Source organism: Peromyscus leucopus, chromosome 4, assembly GCF_004664715.2.
Source record: "Peromyscus leucopus breed LL Stock chromosome 4, UCI_PerLeu_2.1, whole genome shotgun sequence".
Lineage (NCBI taxonomy): Eukaryota > Metazoa > Chordata > Mammalia > Rodentia > Cricetidae > Peromyscus > Peromyscus leucopus.
In genome coordinates, this window is record NC_051066.1 from 132,815,979 (window position 1) to 132,836,263 (window position 20,285).

General features: G+C 51.3%; 1 protein-coding gene across 1 annotated transcript in view; it reads left to right on the forward strand.

Moving 5' to 3' along the window:
- Positions 1-7,091: 7,091 nt before the first annotated feature.
- Positions 7,092-20,285, forward strand: part of Epb41l1 (erythrocyte membrane protein band 4.1 like 1) — a 129,101-nt gene continuing 115,907 nt past the window's right edge. The window contains exon 1 of the mRNA XM_037205360.1: positions 7,092-7,345. The gene's annotated coding sequence lies outside the window, so the exon portion shown is untranslated. The remainder of the gene's footprint in view (positions 7,346-20,285) is intronic.

The following is a 20,285-nucleotide window of genomic DNA, read 5'->3' on the forward strand; positions in this document are numbered from 1 at the left end:
AGGTGATTCTTCTCTCTCCACCTCCCATTTCCCTGTAGCAGTGCTGAGATCACAGATGAGTCACCACATGTGTCTTTTGGCGTGTACCGAAGACAGAACTTAGGATATCAGTCTTGTACAGCAAGAGCTTTACCTGCTGAGCCCTCTCAGCCTTGCCCTGGTTGTGTTTTGAGATAGGGTCTGTCTTCCTATGGAGCCCAGATTGGCCTCAACCTCCAAATGCCTGCATTTGCCTCTTAAACCTTGGGCTAGCCGCCAGAGCACTCATTTTATAATATGAAGCTCTGATGAAATGCTTATACATTTTTCATGTGCTAATCTTATTTGATACTTGCAATAATACTTCAAGGTTGATACTTCTAAAACCACCCACATTGCTAGGGGATATACCTGTCAGCATTTGCCAGCTTATGATATGATAACAAGCATCCCCAAACCTTCAGTGGCTTGCAGCACAGTTTTCTCCTTTGAATCCACAGCAGCAGCAGTGGGAGGCGGTTGTGGGTCATCTTTAGCTCTCTGTGTGTCTTTTCATTCCTGGATGCAAAATATAGGCACAGTTCCTATACAAGATGCGCTGTTCCACTGGCTGAGAGTATTAAGAGTAAGGTTTTAGACTCAAACATGCATTGGCCTTCAGCTCTCCGGTTCATATTTCTCTGACCAAAGAAATTCCTGTGGTCAGCCTTGACATGGGCTGGGGAAGTGCACACTCCTCCTGAAAGGGTGCTCAAGTCACAGGGCAACTCATTAGATCATTTCAGCAATCCTCTCACTGGCAAAGAGGAAGGGCAAGTGATGAAGAGTCATACTTGGACCACAGGGGCTGAGGAACCAGCTCACATAGCTGGGAAGTGGCAGAGTTTGGATTTAAACTCGGTCTTCTAAAGCTATAGTATGTACTGGGTCTCCACTGCCTGCTGGATGGAATCTACATATATTTAAGATGCAAATGTGCAGTGCCCAGCCTTATTCCTTTTGTGTGTGATGGACTTACTCTTCAAGACGCCAGTCCATTCTCAAGTCTTTTGAGAGAATCATTACCATGAGTCACTCAGCCCCTCAAATTGGTGGGGTCTGCACCTGCAGAGTCAACCAACCATGGATTAAAAGTCTTAGGAAAAGGGAGCTGGAGAGATGGCTCAGTGGTGAAGAACACTTGTTGCTCTTCCAGAGGACCCAGGTTTGATCCCCAGCACCCACATGGTGGCACACAACCATCTGTAACTCCAGTTCCAGGGAATCTGATGCGGTTTTTACCTCCATGGGAACCAGGCACACACATGGCATACATACATATATGCAGGCAAAACACTCAAACACATTAGATAAATCTAAAACAAATCTAAAAATACTTTTTGTTTGTTTGTTTGTTTGTTTTTTAAGATGCTGTTTCTCTTTGTAACCCTGGCTGTCCTGGAGCTCCATCTGTAGACCAGGCTAGCCTCAAATTCACAGAGATCCACCTGCCTCTGCCTCCTGAGTGCTGGGATTAAAGGCATGTCCCACCACACACCACACCTGTCTTAAAATTACTTAAAAAAATTTTTTTTGGAGCACCCATTACCTAAGCTAAATCTTTTAAAGAAAGGAGGCAGGGCACAGTAGAAGGGAGACTATTCACTCTGTTGACGTTCCCTCTTGCTTGCCTAGCCTTCTCTCTGCCAGGCAGTGGTGTTGACAAATGCCGTTAATCCCAGCAGTCAGAATTAAAGAGGAGAATCTCTGTGAGTTTGAGGCCAGCCTAGTCTATAGAGTGAGTTTCTGGATAGCCAGGTCTGTTACACAGAGAAACCCTGTCTCAAACCCCATACCTCCCAAAAATAACCAGCTTGGGAAAAGAAAATTGCATCTGTATGGAATATGCTGATTTTTTCTTATCATTATTTGCTAAGCATCACAGTATAACAATTGTCTATATATAATTTATATTGTGTTGAGTATTATAAATAAACTTGAAGTCATGTGTTTGGTTTATGCAAATGCTATGTCATTTTATATGAAGAATTTGAACAGCCACCATTCTGGTACCCACAGTGGGGTTTCCTAGAATCAAACCCTAACAGGCCCTAAAGGATATCAGTATAAGTTTGTCCTTTCTCTTATCCCCTCTGAAGGGTAGGGATATACTCTCCTTTGTCCGGGGTGCCTTCTGCCCCTAATTGCTTCTTATACAGTGTTCCCGGGGTACTGGGGGAGATGAGGTGAGTAGGGAGGCGCACGCTGCAACTGGATCGTTCTCTTGAGGATGACAACACTTGTCCTATTTTCCACCTCTCTAAACTGAGCTTAGCACCTTGTGCTTAGGTGACTCTGGCAGGTCCGTGACACATGACTCACCTTGTGAGCCTTCAGCTCTGTCACCACCAGGCCCTGGGCCAGGGTGTGCGCTGAAGGAGAAGGGAGGCGGAAATAACTTTCACCTTCCAGAAGTCTTTCCCTTCCCCCAGGAAAAAGATAAGGTCCTTCCCTTAGTGGGTTGGGCAATTTCCTCCTAGGAGGAAGAGGGGTCGCTGGAAGTGCAGAGTCAAGAGTTGAGAAGAGGGAGGAGGCACCCAGGCACCACAGAAATCTTGGTTAACTAGTCCAAATGGCTGAAGGTAACCACCAAGAACTGGAGATAACGGTGGTCTTGTTCTTCTCCGAGTTAGTTTAAAAATACTCAGTAAAGTGCTGGGTGTCTTTGGGAATGCAGCCTTGAAATCGCAAGGACCAGAGCTGGAACCTCCCTGCTAGACCAAAAGGCTGTAGAAGACTCGGAATTTCTGCAAGCCACGGCGTCCTCTTCTGTAAAATGGAAATAATAATTAGAGCTATCTCCCAGGATGAGAAAATTATGTAGGTGCCTAGCATGTACCAAGAGCTCAATAATGTTGGTTATTTCCAAACAAGATAATGATGCTGATTATGTAAGGAAAAACCCAAGGCGGTTTCATTGGTGAAAAGAGATGGGCAGGTTTGGCGGGGTAGTTCAGTGGTAGATTGTGTGCTCTGAATGTGCAAGACCCTGGGGTTCAGTCCCCAGAAGCAAAGGAAGGACGGAGGGACAGAGTCAAGCTTCTTAGAACTGGTGGATTCTTTTAGCCAAGTATGGGGCGTGGCCCGAAGGAATGAGGAAGCTTTCCAGGAGTTGACCTGGCACACAGCACAGTTTGCCTTTAGAGATCTGGGGGTGGAGTGGGGGAGCTGGGGGTGGGGGGTAATGTTTGCTGACCCTTTCAAAAGCTCAGGAGCCCTTGTTCCTTATCTCAACCTACTTCTGCCATCTACTTGTCTCTTCTCTGGTGTCCCCAACAAGCCCAGTCACCAAATCTCATGGCTGCCCCTTTGAAATAATAATGATACTAAGTTGTTACTTTAAAAATTAAACTGGTTTCCTCTTCAATGCTATCCCAGTAACCTCTCATTCTCTGTCTTCCATTCAAAGGATCCAGAGTTAGGAGGGGCCGGGAGATCACTCTGCATGCCCCACATGGAAATACTGGAACCTGGGAGAAGTCAGTCACCCACAGACAAACAATATGCTGGTGTCAGCGGCTAGCTTAAGCCTGGGTTCTAATCCCTGAGCTCCTAACCCCAGCCCAGGTCTCCTTTCCAGTCATACCGGTCCTTGGGTTTCTAATCTCTGATTTCCTGGACCACTGCAGTCTCCCAAACGGGCCCCCCCTGACTCTGGCCTCTCCCAGTGAACTTGTTCTGGTGTGGTAGTGTCACCATCAGAAGGTATAGGACCTAGAGGTGAGTCCTATGGTCGCACTATGGCCCAGCCAGGGCAGCACAGACCATCACATGATGGTCTAGCAGCATGGCACTGATCTGGACTTTCCCTCCTATCAGAACTGGCTTGTTTTTACCTTGAGAGTTGTCCTCTCGCTCCTGGTTCTGCCTCTCAATGAAAATGTGGTCTGAAAGTAGTTATTGACTTTAACTAAGTGACCCAGACTTATTTGATCTAAACATTAGAGAGGGGTTTTGTTTATTTGTTTTTCTTTCTCTTTTCTTGGTGCTGGAGAATGGAACTCAGGGTTTCTTCCAATGCTAGACAAGTGTTCTACCCATTGAGTACATCCCCAGCTCTAGAGAGTTCTTTATGGTGAGCTGGACTCATCCTCCTGGATGTCTACCCATTGGAGCTGAATGCAGTTCCTTCAAATCCATTCAGTTAGAAAATCTGTAATCAGTGTTTCATATGAGCCATATCTTGGGTAGACTAGGTACTGGGGGAATGGGCAGAGATCTGTTCCACATGGATCCTTCTTCCAGAGAAAGCCTAGGGGTTCATGTACACAGATCTCTTGTCTTGCTTAGTACACATAAATGCAGTGACAGGGAACAGATCACATGACCTTTCTGGGTGTCAGCCTACAGATGGCTGGAGATAGCCGCCACACCCTTCTCCGGGCCACTTACACACAATCATATCATGTGATGTTCAGGTCCTCAACATTCTGGTCCCCTCCTTTAGGCATGCGTCAGCGTGACAGCATGTGCCTCAGAAGCGGGGCCCGCAGCTGAGGGCTGCGGTCTAGCTGGGATCTCTCTAGGACAACAGACAAAATGGCTCACTGCTGGCTTCAGTTGATAGAAGACACTCACATTCTTGACCCCCTCCCCCCATCGCATCCCTGAGCTCAAGGTCAAGTAAAAATCTTGAGATGGTTTTCATGGAAACTGTTCTTAATTTAGATTCTTCGACACTATGTTTTGTGCACTTCGATCTCATGGAGACACTCTCTAGTTACCAGTCCCCCACATGACTGTTGAGTTCCTTGGTCATCAGCCACATCTCAGCTGCTCAGTAGCCACGGGCAGCTAGTGGGTGCAGACAGTGCAATCACAGAACATTTTCTCAGACATCTCTGGTATAGACCTAAGACAGGACTTTATGCTTACTCTGGGTGGCAGCTCATTTTGTTAGTTTCAGCTCAGTCTTCAAGCCTATTGGGATCTTCTGGAAGTTCTCTCTCTCTCTCTCTCTCTCTCTCTCTCTCTCTCTCTCTCTCTCTCTCTCTCTCTCTCCCTCCCCCTCCCTCCCCTGCTGACAGCAGCAGATCTGATTAGCAGTTCCTATCTCCTCAGCTTCATCTAAAACTACTGATAACAACCCCCCTCCCTAGAGCAGAGGGCATAGGAACCACGCCCATGCCATCAAATAGTTGTTTAATAAATCAGGTCTCTGAAGCAGGGTCTGAGCTGGGTACAGGGAACTACAGGGCGACAGAAAAACACCCGTAAAGAGAGTCCTGTAATGGTGGGTGCTGACTGCAGTACTTCAGTTACCTTTACTTCATATTCAGGGCTGGCCTGATGGTTAGGTATGGGAGTTCAAAGTCAGCTTCCAGGGTTCAGATCCTGGCTCTGCCTCTTTTCAAGCTGTGTAGAGACTTTGTGGTAATTTCTGCTCTCTGGTGTAACTGTAGAGACCAAACGAATTAATGCAGTATGACTTTTTGGGTTTTTTTGGTTTTTTTTTTTGAGACAGGGTTTCTCTGTGTAGTCCTGGCTGTCCTGGAACTCCCTCTGTAGACAAGGCTGGCCTCGAACTCACAGAGATCCACCTGCTTCTGCCTCCCGAGTGCTGGAATCAAATGTGTGCGCCACCACCACCCGACTAGTTGGACTCTTAAAACAATGTCTGGAATGTAAGTGTTCCAAATAAGCGAATTGTTGGTCCTTGTGATGAATTGATTTGCATCCTGGACTTTTCCAGACGTGCTGTGGAGGAAAGCTGGGCAAGCTCTGTGTTAGGGCCTTGGTCTCCTTCCTTTCCCCCCTTAGTTTATCGATGTCCTTGGAGGTGCACACCATGCCTCCCCTTCAGCTGTTCGCTTCCAATCTGCTCTTAGCACCCTGTACTGGAGGTGGGTGGGGTGGGGAGGAGGAGACGGAGTGGGGGAGGGGAGGAGATGGGAGCACAGCCAAGAACCAGAATTACTGGCCTTAGCTTTGACTCTGTGCTACCTGGGGCAGATTTAGGTGGATCACAGCTGCCATCTGAGCTATGGTTAGGGCCAAGAGAGACGAGGAGGTGAAGGTGTTTGCGTTTAGGAGTCTGCCCATGTTGTCACCCACGTCCTGACTTACAGTAAAACGCTGTAAGTTCTTGTATTTACTTCCTCCTCGTTTCTTCCCTTCAAAATCTAATGACGGAGGCTGGATGTTCCTGGCCTTCCTGGGTCTGGCCCTTGGCCTGAGAACGCAAGCGCAGGAATTCTCTCGGTTTCCTCATGTATGTACTAGGGCACTGATAGACGCCCTACCTTCTCCGGGTGCCATTCTGGGCTCACTGATCTGATTACTTTGCCCCCTTCCTATGCTTGACTTTAAGTGTGTTTGAAGCAGGACCTTTGGCAGAAGCCCGGTAAGGGCCAGGGCGGATATAATCCTAATTCAGAGAAGCACTGTACTTTGGGCATGCTTGGGTCTACGGGTCTACGGGTCCCAGGACCATGGGCTCGGCCCTTGCTGAGCTCCCTTAGAGTGCAAAGGGCTGCCACCTGAGACTGGCTGGGAAGAGCTGCGCGGCCCTTCGCAGCTTCGGCCGGCCGTCTGAACAATAGAAGGGAGGTTGGAGGTTGGTGGGCGTCGGCCAGGTCCCTGCGGGAGGGAGAGGAGACCGGTGGTGCTGCTGGGCCACCGGGTTAGACCAGGCAGGGCACCCGCTTGAAAGCCGAACGGGCTCGGTGCGGGCGGCGACTCTGGAGGAGGTGGGGTAAGGCCAAGCCTACCGGGCTGGGACCTGGAAGGAGAGAAGGCTCGGTGTGGAGTCTCCTCCTCGTGGTCCCGCTGCTTGCCCGGGCCTCTGAGCTCCACCGAGGTGCAGGTGGGCGCCTGGCCCACGTGGGGAAGCGAGCGGCGCGGGCTCGTGGGGCGCACCCCCCTCCGAGCGCCCCTCCCTGGGACCGGACGCGGCTGCTCCGGGGCAGCTGGGCTCTCGGGGCCAGTGGGTTGCGCTCGCGGCTCGCACGCCCTTCGGCCGCTGCCTGGCCGGGATCGCAGCCGCCTCCTCCCAGGGAGCCGCCGGGGCGGGGCAGAGGGGGAGAGGGGGTGTGCGGAGCGGGCGGGGAGGGGGCTGAGCGCTGTGGGAGGGAGCGAAGGAGCCAGCGAGCGAGCGAGCGAGCGAGCGGGGCATTTCTGCGCAGCTTCTGAGCGCCTCGGAGCCCGCCAGGGCGGCCACTGATCGCAAGAACAGAGAGACAGACAGACAGACGGCTCCCGGAAGGCGCGCCGCCACCACCAGGTTAGCAGGGCGCGGAGACCGCGCAGGCTGGCGCCGTGTCCCGAGCCTCGAGTACTGGAGGACGTGTGTGGCCGGAGCCGCGAGCTTCGATTCGTGTCTTGGCCGGTACGTGTGTCGGGGTCCCAGTCACCGGGCGTGCGTTGAGTGTGAACGCGCGTGTGTATCTGTGGATCGGTACAAGTGGATGTTGGGCGTGTACGCGCGTGTGCATCTGTGTAAGGGTGTGAGCCTTGGGGCTGGGTGGTGTGTTAATCTGGGTGAGGGTCTGTGTGTCTGCTTGTGCTTATCCGCGGATGTGCCTGGAGAGGGTGTGTCCCAATGTGTAGCAGTGTGTACATCTGGATGAGGGTGTGTGCCTGAACCGATGGCTTCGCTTGTGGCTGAACCCTATCCTATGGCGTGTGTGTGTGTGTGTGTGTGTGTGTTTCGCTGTGTGCGCGCCAGTGTGACTCCCCGTGTGTGTGTGTGTGTGTTCGCGCGCGCGCGCGTGTGAGGGCGGGTGTGCACCCGCGTAGCCCCTGTGTGCGTGTGCTCGGCTTTGTCTCCGCACTGCCGGGAGGAAGGGGGTGGGGGCGGCGGCCGAGGCACTGGCGTCGCCCGGAGCCCCACACTAGCCGGGGAAGTGGGTGGCAGCGGCGGCGGGGGCGTCCTAGCTGAGTGGAGACTCCCTGCTGGCAGGTGGGCAGCCACGCCCGGGGTACGGGAGAGAGAGAGCCCTACTGACAGCAGAGCCTGATTCCAGGCTGAGCTGGAGCGGAGGGCGTGGCCTGCCTGAATCCCGGGTGTGTGCTTATGAGGGGTGGGGTGGGTGATTGGGTGTGAAGGGGTGTGTGTGTGTGTGTGTGTGTGTGTGTGTGTGTGTACAGGCGTGGGTGTGGGTGCTGGTAGCAGCAACAGCGACCCCTCGACTAGTAAGTAACCCAGCGGGTTCTGAAATCCGTTTCCTTGTGGTGTAAGTACCACCACCCAGGACCAGAGACAGCCCAGCCTGGTCAGCTACACTCACACCCTCACCCTCTTACTGGGCAGAGCAGCAGCCTAGGTACCCTAAAATGACTAGTAAGACGATCACTGTCTTAAAGGGCCAGCGCCCCATGCCAAGGAATCCCCTCTCAGGAGGCCTCTGTACTTTGAGAGATGTGTCTGTACCTCTACCCTCAGTGTGTTGGGCACTGCATGCATGTCTAGTCTGTGTGCATGTGTGCATTCTCCCTGTATATTTCCTGTGCATTTAGCTGCATGTGTACATGTTACTGATGAACGGTAAATAAGATAACTCCGGATGTATATGTTCATCTGTTTTGATAAGTTCTGGTATATTTGTTTTTATGAGTGTAGCTGTTTGTGTGTTGGTGAGCCTGCATGCGGGGCTGTATAAGAAGTGCCATTTTGGTGCTAACTGGAATAGGATAGGAAGTCCCCTATATTTGAAAAACAAGGTGAAAAGGAAGGTTGGGGATTTGGTTGCTGACTTTACAGCTTTCAGATACAGGTACTGAGATGTGTGTAGGTAGATTGGGTTTGACAAGGATCTAGAGAAACAGAATCTTACAGAGGGAAGGGAAGAGATGGACGTGCAAACTCAAACCTTCTCCTGCTCTTCTCACTAACTCCCCCCCTCCTTGCTGCTTGGCGTGTGTACAAGGATAAGTGTGCAGGATTTGGAGTGGAAAGCTGGGGGTGTAAAAGGAAGACAAGTGGATGGTGATGGGGGGGAAGAAGGCAGATTTCTGCAACTTTTAAACTGTTTTCCTGCCAAAGGCTGCAGAGGCAGGGAAAGCTGGCCTTATCTCTTCCCCTGAATACACATCCCAGGAGAGGTGCTGTGGGTGTCGCTCACAGCCACTGCGATGTGGCCCAAGGGTCTGTGTCCGTCCGCCCCCCCCCCATCCCCCGCGCTTTGACAACAACCAAACCTTTTGTGCTTATTTTTTTTATTAAGTTTCTTTTCTTTTAAAGACTCACAACTTCCTGAGCCTCAGTTTCTCTGGTTAGGCAGCTAGGGAGCTTGGGGTTGGCTCTTCTGGGCTGGGCCTCAGTTTCTCTGGTTAGGCTGCTAGGGAGCTCAGGGTTGGCTCTTCCGAGGGCTGGACTTTTGCTCACATGCTAGACTTGTCTCATTACTACGATTCAGGAATTCCCTGTTCTTAAAAATATTGTCATTTTTTTTATATGTATGGAGGGAGCAAAGGTCAGAGGATAACTTGCAAGAGTCAGTTCTCTCCTTTTACAGTGTGGGCCTCAGGGATGGAACTCAGGTCATCAGGCGTGGTAGGAAATGCCTTTATCTACGGAGACCTCTTGCTTGCCAGGAATTCACCCTTCTCGACCCCAGAGATCCTGGCTGTTTTCCCACTCACCATCTGTCACGTTCCTCACTAGAGCCTAAGGAGCGGGTGCCCAGTGTGGTCAGCTTACCACCTGCAGCAGGGTTGCCAGTGTCTTAGAAATGCAAATTTGGAGCCTCCTGGTAGACCTACACAATACGAAAATCTGGGGATGGGGCCTAGCAATCTATGTTTTGACAAATGCAAATTATTCTGACCTGTTCTATAGCTCAGTAGAGGAGCCAGGAACTTCTAGGTTGGAACAAGGGACAGCCCCTCCTTTCTTGGGTTGTCATACATGTCCCTGAAGTAGCCCCAAAACCTACCTCAGGAGCCCTGGGTCTTCCTTGTCTTCTTAGACATAACTCCTTTGCTCACCAAAGCAAAATCTCGCCCTGGAGCTTCCTAACTATGCTCATTTTCTCCAAACCTTCCTTGACTTACCAGAAGGCAGGTGAAATCCTGTCCTTGCCCACTTGACTCTGGCTGGGACTTTGTGCATGCAGGCCTCTCTGTCCAGCACCCCAGTCTCTTTTCTTTTGGGGGTGAGCAGGGCTTTGCCAACTCCCTAGGCTAGGCGAGTATTTCCCTTCATTTATTCTTAGAGCTCCTGGCCCTCCTAGGGCGTGTGAGCGTTTGTAATTATACTTGAACTTGTTAGTTGTTTGATTGTCCTTCCTCAACTAGACTGTAAATGCCATCTGGGCAGGGACTCGCTTGTTAATCTTCCTAGTGTCCCACATAGTGTCTGCCTTTTGGTTTGTATTCGAAAAGTCTGTCAAATGAATTAATGTCTAAAATAGGAGATGATACTAAATGATGTCCTTTCTTAATTTAGTTTCTCCTTAAGCTTTGATGGCGTACTGTCCAAGCAGGACACGGATTGTTCTCAGACAGGTTATCTTTTTTCCTCCTGCATCTCCTGGCTGAAGACTCAAGCTCTCACTGTGTGCCCCGAGCTGGGCTGGCTCTGCCTGGGGAAGGCAAGAGAAAGCTCTTGGGAGACACAGTCTAGCTTGTGTTCTGTGTCCTTTTGAAATAGGATCCCATGATCCTGTGCAGAGGAAGAGCAATGAATGAGGAATCAATCCAAAGGTCTGGAGTAGACTGGACACATCCCTTCTCCTCCTTTGCATGTTTCTTCTTCCACCGAATGAAGGGTGGAGATGACTGTTCTTAGTAGAGTAATCCCTCCTGATCCAATGAGGATTTGGCCCAAAACTCTTTAGGGAATATCTAAAAGTGTGACTAGTACTGAACCCTGTACATGCCATATTTTTTCATATTGAGCTGAGAACTTTCATGTTTTCACTTAAAGGAAGTGCTTTGTGGCTTCCCTGGTATAATCTATATTGCCAACATCACTATTCTTAAGCCTTGGGACCACTATTGTGTGACATAAGGACTGAACGCATAGATGGGGTCCCAGTGCAACAGCTGGTCTGATGACTGAGATGCCTGTTGAATGACCAACTGGTAGGGAGCAGACAGACACATTGGACAAGGAGTGATCCATGTCTTAAGCAGAACAGAGCAAGAAAAAAAAAATGGCTTCCTCGTGCTCCTCGGAACAGTCTACAACTTAAAATGGCTGGATTGTGTTTTTCTGGAATTTGACATTTCATATTTCCAAACCGTAGTTGACAACTGAATCAGCTAAGGAGGGCCTCTTGTGGTTACTGACCCCGGCGCCAGAGTCCTTCAAGGTTTGCTATATACTAGTGGAACAGTGACTTACTTCTTCTTTCCTGTCTCCTCACCTGTAAAATGAACGAATAGAAATCTCTGTTTCACAGGGTTGATTGAGAATTCAATGAGACAACACATATGGAACACTCAGCACAATGTGGGCACAGAATAAACATTTGGTAAATGTTAGCTGTTATTACTCTTACGGCTACTGCACAGTTTGGTCCAACCTGCTTGAATGCCTTCGTGTTGGGCCCTGGGCCTGCAGAAGGAAGAACGGATACAGCAGTGTTCACACACATCCCGGGGTGGCAGCAGATATGACATAAAGCTGCCATCCCACAAGGTGGGGAGGTGCGGCTGCCTCGGAAGGAAGAGCCGAGATGGCGTTTGTGTTAGATATGGTCTTGTGGTAGTTGGGTCAGTATGTGCAAAGGCAATGTGGCTTTTTATCCCAAGAAGTTTCACGTGGTTGAAACAAAAACTAGTGGGTGGTAGGGACTGAGTGGGTGGCTGCAGAACAGGGGCAGGCAGAATGGTTCCAGATCTGTGGAAGAGCTTGACCCAGCCTTGCTGGTGTGTGTGTGTGTGGGGGGGGGGGGGACGACGACTCCGGAAGAGAAGTAAGCGACCAGGGAGGATTTGCATTTCAAAAACAGCTCTCCAGGTAGTGGGAGTGCTGATTTAAGGTAGAAGAGGAGGATTGTTGACCAGGATAGGTCAGGGTGCAGCGTGATAAACTCAGTGGGAGCCAGTTTGTGTGTGTGTGTGTGTGTGTGTGTGTGTGTGTGTGTGTGTGTGTGAATGGACTGACCTCTCTTGGGCTTCGAGATCCTTTTAACTGCACAGCTGCCTGGTGAGTGAGCACCTGGAACCAGAGCTGTAGATTCCGGTCTGCTACGGTGTGTTACCTTCCTGGTGCCCCAGGCCAGGGAGCTCAGAGCCACAGACCTAAATCCTCTCAGTTCTGGAGGCTAGAAGCCCAGCATCCACAGTCAGCCTGGTGGCACCTTCCGCCTGTGGAAGTCTGTTCCCTGTTCCCCCTGGCTTCTGGAGAAGGCCAGAGGTGGTGCCTTTGATCTGCTGCCCAGTCTGCCTCTGTCATCAGGTGATTTTCTTCCCCGTCTTTGCTGCTCCTTTCTTTTAAGGTTTAGGACCTGCCCTGATCCTCTGTGTTCTCATTTTCATTTAACTATCACATCTGCAAAGACCCTATTTCCAAATAAGGTCATATTCTGAGGTTCTGCTTCGAGGAGATGGGGAAGGGGCGGGTGTCACTTCTCCACCTCCTATAGACAGAAGACAGGAAAGAGCATGGGCCTCAGAGTCCTCAGGCCCAGTCCAAATTGAGGCTCTGAACAGAGTGGCCATGAGCCTTAGGGTGGGCCAGTTACATTTTCTCAGTCTTAGTTTTCTCATCTCTGAAATGGGGACAACAGTTCCTACAATAGTGTTATAGTGGTAAGACTGGTCAGGATGAAGTTACGAGCACATTCACTGGGGTGGTACACAGTAGGCACTCAATTATTACTTCCTCTGGGGCTCCCCTTTCTCTGCCCCGAGTAGCTGAGAAGATACTTAACGTTGCTGCATTTTCAGATGTGAAGAATCATTTTGGTCTAGAATCTAGACCAATCCTGCCAGATTCCAAACCCCAGGAGATAATGAGAAAGCTCTTTGTGAATTGCTGAAGGGTTTGTTGTTGTGATTTTTAATTATAACCTTCATCATCGTAATAACCCTTGGCCATTGCCACAGTTGCTGCACCTCAGCAGAGCCCAGCCCAGCCCACTCTTCTCCCAGGGAGGCCTCTTCCCCCTTACACGGAGGCGGCTTTGCATGAAGGCTCAGCGTTGGGGAAACAGTGGACATGGTTCCTGTGGCTCCCTTTATTAGCCCGGGAGGGGAAGCTAGGCCCAGATGGAAGTGACAGTCCCCAGCCGGCAGTGGCAATGGGAATACCTTATCTGTGGCTCCGGAACGTCTGTTTTCCCCAGTTGCCACGTCCATTCCAGAAGCAGTTTAGGGCATGCAGATGCCTAGAGAGGGCTGTGGACAAGTCCTAGACAGCGGTGGGGATTCAGCTGGGATGATCAGCCTCAAGAAAGAGGCCCCAGGGGCTGGAGAGATGACTCAGTGCCGAGAGTGCTTGCAGGACTTGCAGAGGACCCAGGTTCCGTTCCCAACACCCACGTGGTGGCTCCTAACTGTAACTCCAGTTCCCAGGGATCCAACATGCTCATTGGCCACCAGGCACATACATGCAAGCATATACTCATACAGATAAACCTTTAAAAAAGGAAGGAAGGAAAGAAGGAAGGAAGGAAGGAAGGAAGGAAGGAAGGAAGGAAGGAAGGAAGGAGTCGTTGGGGCTGGAGTAAGTAGCAGTCCCTATGTGGCTGACCTGGCAGGTTGTTTTATTACCAGCCTGGCAGTGGCCACTCTGTGTGCTCCAGTGGGAGGGAAGAGAATTCCATGAGCAGGCAGTGTGGAGAGTCAGCACCCGGAGGTAACCAGTAATACCCCCTTTGATAGCCTGTGCTTCCCTGTGGGCTGAGTTCTCGTGATCCTTGCCTTGGGAAGGCTCAGGAAAGGGATGGCAGAGAGGACTTACCCTATCTTGGCAGTTTCCAGTAAACCATCTTTCTTTTCCCCAAGCTGGGGCACTCAGTTTCACTGGTCCCCTTTCCTCCTTCTTCTTCTGGTTTCCTCTCACTCCCTCCATTTGCCTCTCTCCTTCCTCTCTGCCTTCTCTTGGATTATGGGTCTAAAGATAAAGTCTGCAGAGCCTCTTTAGGTGACTGATTTGGGGCTAACTGGAATAGAAAGCCGGGGTGGTCAGAGACTTAGGAATCACTGCTGTCACTTACGGGTTTCTTCTTCACATCCGGTGCTGTGCTGAGCGCTTCCTGGGACTTCTGACTTTTAATCCTTGCCACCACTACCCAGAGACCCAGACTGCAATCCTGTCATGTCACAAGAGGCTATATAACATGCCCAGGGCTGGGATTTAAACCTTGGTCTGTCCAAAGGCCACAGGTACTTTTGAGTCTTGCTTGGGACCTGTGAGGTCATTTAGGGGTCCACAGAGATGCAGACGTTTGTTCAAATTCTATGAGCAAATTCTTCATTCTGAGCACAGGGACCTCAAGCCAGGACCTCTGCCTCCAAGCCTATGCTTTCCCACGGTGTCAGGGACGACAGGCCCCAGGGCTGGCCATGGCTCTGAGTCCACCTTCTTCTGGGCAGCTGCCCGTCTTTGGGAGAGATAGGGCGTCAGAGGAAGTCGACAGGACAGGCTTGAAAGCTTTTTGATTTTACCTATTACTTATCTATTTATTTTTGAGACAGGGTCTCACTATGTAGCTTTGTTTGTACTGGAACTTGCTGTGCAGGCTGGCATCGAACTCACAGAGATCCTCCAGCCTCTGCCTCCTGAGTGCTGGGATTAAAGGCCTGGGCCACCACCCCTGGTTTCCTTTGCTTTTTTTTTCCTAGTTATTTTCCCACTAACCACCTTAATTTCTCGTCGATGATGTTGAGTCTTCCAGTTAAAGCGATTTATTGTCTGCAAACCATAGTCGTGGTCTGCTCAGAAGGGCCTTGGGGACTTAAGGGTCCCCTGGCTGGCTTAGTGATGGCTGGAACTCTGCAGAAAGGGGGCGGGGAAGCAGAGGCCAGACCAGGAGCCCCAGGGTCCCCTTTACTAGAGAGGGAGGGCGGAGTGCTGGGGCAGAGCTGTCTGGGCTGCCTCTTGTTCCAAGTGCAGACCCCCACCCAGGCTGCGGACCTCACAGTGTCTGTCACCTTAGACACTAGAGGGCTATGGTCTTATGCCGGGTCCCCACCCCCACCCTTGCCCATTGACTGTCAGCTGGTGGTCCAGCTCAGCCACCTACCTGCTTGCCTGAGACCTTGACCAAGCAGACCTAGCCACAAAGGCCTCGCCACAGGCAAGAGAGCAGAAACTGAATACGAATAATCACTCAAGGGAGAGTCTCATACCCCTAAGTTCTAGGGTCCCCCAATACCAGGGTTTTTAGACATTGTTCTTGCTAAAACCATGCAGGAGGGCTGGTTTAGCCCCCTTCCAGGACTCACATCAGAGATATCTGTGAACTTATGAAGCAGCAGGCACACCAAAATTGTGCACTGTCCCAGGGAGGGAGGATCGGATGATGACACAATCTATGTGCATTCTCTAAGTTTTTGTGTGACTCCTGAGAGTTTAGGATTGCCTCTTCAGGTTTTCGGTTTTTTGAGATGGGATTTCTCTGTGTAGCCCTGGCTGTCCTTGAACTCAGAGAGATCTGCCTGCCTCTGCCCCCCATTAAAGATATGCACTGTGTCTGGCACCTGACACCTCTTCAGTATTTTTATTGTTGTTATTTGTTTTTTACTTTTAATTTTATTTAACTTCTCTTTTATGTATATTGGTGTCACATCCCCTGGAGTTACAGGCAGTTGTGAGCTGTCATGTGGGTGCTGGGAATTGAACCTGGGTCCTCTGGAAGAGCAATCACTGCTCTTAACCACTGAGCCATCTCTCCAGCTCCTATTTGTTTTTAAGACAGGTTCTTACTCTTAGCCAAGACTAAGCTTCTTTTTTCCAAGAATAATTTGCAGGACTGATGGATCTTGATGCCACTACTGAGAGCAGGGGGTATAGGTGGGGGTTTGGGAAGTGAGACTGGGAGGGGAGTTGTTTGCTTGTTTTTGTTGTTTTTTCAAGACAGGGTTTCTCTGTGTAGTTGGTGCCTGTCCTGATTCTCACTCTGTAGACCAGGCTGGCCTGGAACTCACAGAGATCCATCCGCCTGGCTCTGCCTCCCGAGTGCTGGGATTAAAGGCATGCGCCACCAGCCCGGCCGTGGGAGGGGAGTTTTGTTGGAGGTAATGGGAAGCCAGTGAAGGTTGCTCAGCTGAAGTGGCCTTAGATACTTAGTTCTTCTCTGTGCAGGCTGGTGCTAAGGATGCCTTGAAGTGATCTTCAGTTGTAGGACTTTGCAGGGCTGTCTGTGTACCCGGCCAAGGTCAGGATCTGAACCCTGGTCTGTCTGAATTTAAAGTGCACAGTGACCCCAGAAATGTCAGAATCTCTAAAGATCAAAAAAACGGGCAGAAGAAAAGATCTACCCACCCAACCCCCCACAGGATAACAGGTGTGAACCACCATGCTTAGCTTCGGGATTTTTGTGGAGTTAGAACTAAGTTCTAGAGAAGGGCCAGCAGGGAGCTATCGTGGGGCCGTGTGGAGAGATGGTTTCTAGCTAGTATCTTGGGCTCGCTGCTCGCTGCTTGCTAGTTTTGCTGGGAAGGTGCCAAGTGACTGTGGATCAGTCTCTTCCTCAGTCTGAACTTCAGGTTTCCCGTGCAAAGCAGGGGTCGAACAGGATAATATCAAGGTTCCTTGCAGCCTTGATCTGGTGTTCTGGAAGTCATGTCTCCTGCTGCCCAGTCTGTCTTTTCCTTTTGTGCCTCTGCGTCGCCTCCTCTGGTGACCTGTCCTGAGAGCCTGGATTCAGGTTCCTCCTGTCCTCTCCCACAGGTCACACCACATGCCTGGGCCCGCAGGTCCCCGCTCGCTCGCTCGATTCCACTATTCCCACTCACCAGAAGTGCAGCAGGTGCCTGTGAGTCTGGGGAAGTTCAAGGTGGTTTCTCTGCGGGTCTGTCTGGAGACCCGGACCAGTGCCAAGCGGAGAGGCTCACGGGGCATGCCCAGCACTCACCCATGTCGTTCTTTGTCCTTGCTCCTCTGTTCCCCTTGCCAAGAACACCAGCTTTGCCCTTTCCAAATCCCTGTCAGAATCCTGTACACCTTTTTCAAGTTTTTGCTCCCATGCCAGCCTCTAGCCCACAAAGCCCTCGCTAGCCCTCCTCCGCCTCCCAGCCAGATTCTTGTTCCCTCCTCTACGTTCCCATAGGGCCTTATCTATCCCCTTCTGGGGACAAGTTCTGCCCGCCTCCTCAGCTTTACTGATAGATGTCTGGTCTCCTTTCTACTGGGGAGTCTCACGTCTCATCCTTCACTCCCCACCCTCACCCCCCACGGGGCTGTGTACAGAGCAGGTGCTTAATCCAGGCCTCAAAGTTTTATTGGCAGAGAGCTGCCTCCAGCCTGGAGCCAGGCTGGCCCACATCAGTCACTGGCAGGTCGCAGCTTCTCACATAGCTCCTCCTTTATTTGTGGGCTGGAGAAAGGCCAAGCAGGGCAGTAGCTAAGGACTTATATTCCGCCCCCCCCCCCATGCTGCCATTTGCTGGCTGTGTGACTTTGGGCAAATCACTTCCTCTTGATTTTCTCAGGTTAAAACAAAGGGATAAGGCTAGGTGTGTGAGTACATGCCTGTAATTCCAGCATTAGGCAGACTGAGGCAGGAGGATTGTGAGTTTGAAGTCAACATGGGCTATATAGAAATACCGTCTCAGCTCCCCCCCCCCCCAAACAAAACCAAACCAGCAAACTAAACCAAAGAAGTAGACATGACAGATAGATATATTGGGGGTGTGAAGAAATAACTGGGGCTCCCTGTAAAGTGCCTGGAAAGCACTATGGAGAATAAATGACCAACACACACGTATAATCCATTATTTTTAAATTAATGATCATTGTTTCAGCAAATAAAGGATTTTCTCATGGCCAGAGTGAAGTCTTTACAGAAGTTCTGAGGTCTGCAGGGTCTTAGGTCACTTAGGGCCAGTGAGACCCCTAGTACAGGAGCTCGTGTCCAGCAGAGACGTAGCTGGGTGAGTGGAAGACTGGGCTGCAGGGAACAGAGGTGCGGCTAGGCTGGAAGGGCATGAAGTAGGAGATTCGTAGGAGTCTGGAGGCAGCATGGGGGTGGAGGGTGGGGGTGTGTTTATATGCAGGAAAGAGCAGAGTGGAAACACAGTCCCAGAGTCTCCATGTGGAGGGGCTCAGGAGGAGGGGGAGTGGCGAGCTTCTTTTTGCCAAGAATAATAATTTGCCGCACTGATGGATCTTGATGCCACTGCTGAGAGCAGGGGGTGGGGGGTGGGGGGGTGTGGGGGGACTGGGAGGGGAGTTTTGTTGGAGGTAATGGGAAGCCAGTGAAGGTTGCTCAGCTGAAGTGGCCTTAGATACTTAGTTCTTCTCTGCACAGGCTGGTGCTAAGGATGCCTTGAAGTGATCTTCAGTTGTGGACTTCGCAGGGCTGTCTGTGTGCCTGGCCAAGGTCAGGATCTGAACCCTGGTCTGTCTGAATTTAAAGTGCACAGTGACCCCAGAAGTGTCAGGATCTCTAAAGATCAGAAAACGGCCAGAAGAAAAGATCTACCCACCCAACATCCCGCCTCCCCCCATTGGACAGATGGGAACAGAGGCCCACTGCCCCAGAGCCTTGTGGGAACTGGCCCCTGAGCCTGTGGTGGGCTGTGGATCTGGGTCTGTGTTAGGATTTAGGAGAAGGGTGAGGTGGGTGCCAGGGCATCCAAGGACTGGAAATGCTAATCCAGTGTCAGGTTGGCAGCCATCTGTTGCCAGGGGTGTGGGATCCAGGTGAGTGGGATGTGCGCGGGCTGGAGCCTTCCCGGTTTCAGGCCCTCCTTCCTTCCGGAAACGGAGAAAGGGCTGGGTAGGTGGGAGCTGGAGGCATGTTGAGATGTGGGGGAAGTCAGAGGGTGGCCTTCACCGGGGAGGCTGTTGCCAAGCAGCCAGAGAATGGGGAGAACAGCAGAGCTGGCTACCACTGTGGGCCCGGCCCTGTCCAGCCCGCGCCGTGGTGGGATCTCACCTGGCTACTTAGAAACCAGGGCTCCCAAGGTCACCGTAGGAAGACTAGATCAGGAGTGGCCTTCAAGGCTGGAGACTTCCTGGCATGCCCTCTGTGGTTGTTGTCCTAGGTTTCGTGATGTCGAAAGGGTCAAGTAGTACCCAGTCTGAGATAGTCCTTCCTGACCCCGTCTGTCAGTCTGCCCACCTAGCCAGGCCTGGTTTATTCTACTCTTTATTTGCTTATTAAAAATATTTATTGATTAACTACCTACTATGCATCAGGCATTGCGTCTGACTTTGAGGAGGGAACTCAGGCCACACTAACAGAGACAGCGCCCCCTCTCTCTTCTCAGACTCCATCCAGGCTTTAGTCCCCTTACCTTCGGGTAGGACTTTTTTTTTTCTGCATTTACCTTCTGCTGAACTGAAAGCCAGAGTTAATTGTTAAACCTAATGGCTGCTGAGTTTCACCCTGCTGGGCTGGCTGGAGGGGGCTGTGCTGTCCTGTTCCCCAAGAGAGGGGTGGAGTCACCCAGGGTTTTCTGGCCTGTGCCTGCTACCTCTTCTCTACTGTGTGGTCCGTCCATCTCCAGGGGTCCTCTCCTTCCCAGGGGGGCAGCCTGCCACTCGGACCCTTCCTCCTGCTGTCACAGAGGTGAGCCTGGGACCTAAGTATGAGTCCTGGCCCTGCTCCAGGGGCCTCTGCTCCAGCGCTCTTGGGAAGACTGGGAGATTCGAGGGTGCTAGCCCAGGAGACGCACCCAGCATACCGGAAGTCAGTGTGCTGGGCTAGCCTTGCCGGGCTGCTGGGCATTGGTGAGGAGAGACAAGGAAGCCGTGGCAGAGGCCCAAACCCTCTCTGTACTATAGAGTCCATAGGGCTCCCCTGAGAGCTGCCCTGCCTTTTCCCTGCTCAGCTGCCTGCAAGCGTCATCACTGGGTGTCCTGTTCCAGGCCCTTCCGCACCTTACACTTTAGGAGCAGGGCCTCCTTGAGAATAGGGCAAAGGCTTATTTCTTCTCTAGAAGCAGAGCCTGGGGCAGGTCCCTGCCAAATTTTAGGGACAGCTCAGCTCCAACTTCTAGGTCAGCAGGCCCGGTCAGAGCTGGTGACCTTAGGCAAATGGGCCCCTCTGTGAGCCACAATGTCGTCCTCTGAACTCTGGTCCCTCTGTCATCAGCACTGCGAATATAACAGATCCCAGAGGGGATATTAATAACACTGGATTCAGCAAGGGGTTTCAACATGGCTGTGCCTCTGAAGCTTAGCTCTGGGCCAGACCCAGGGGGTC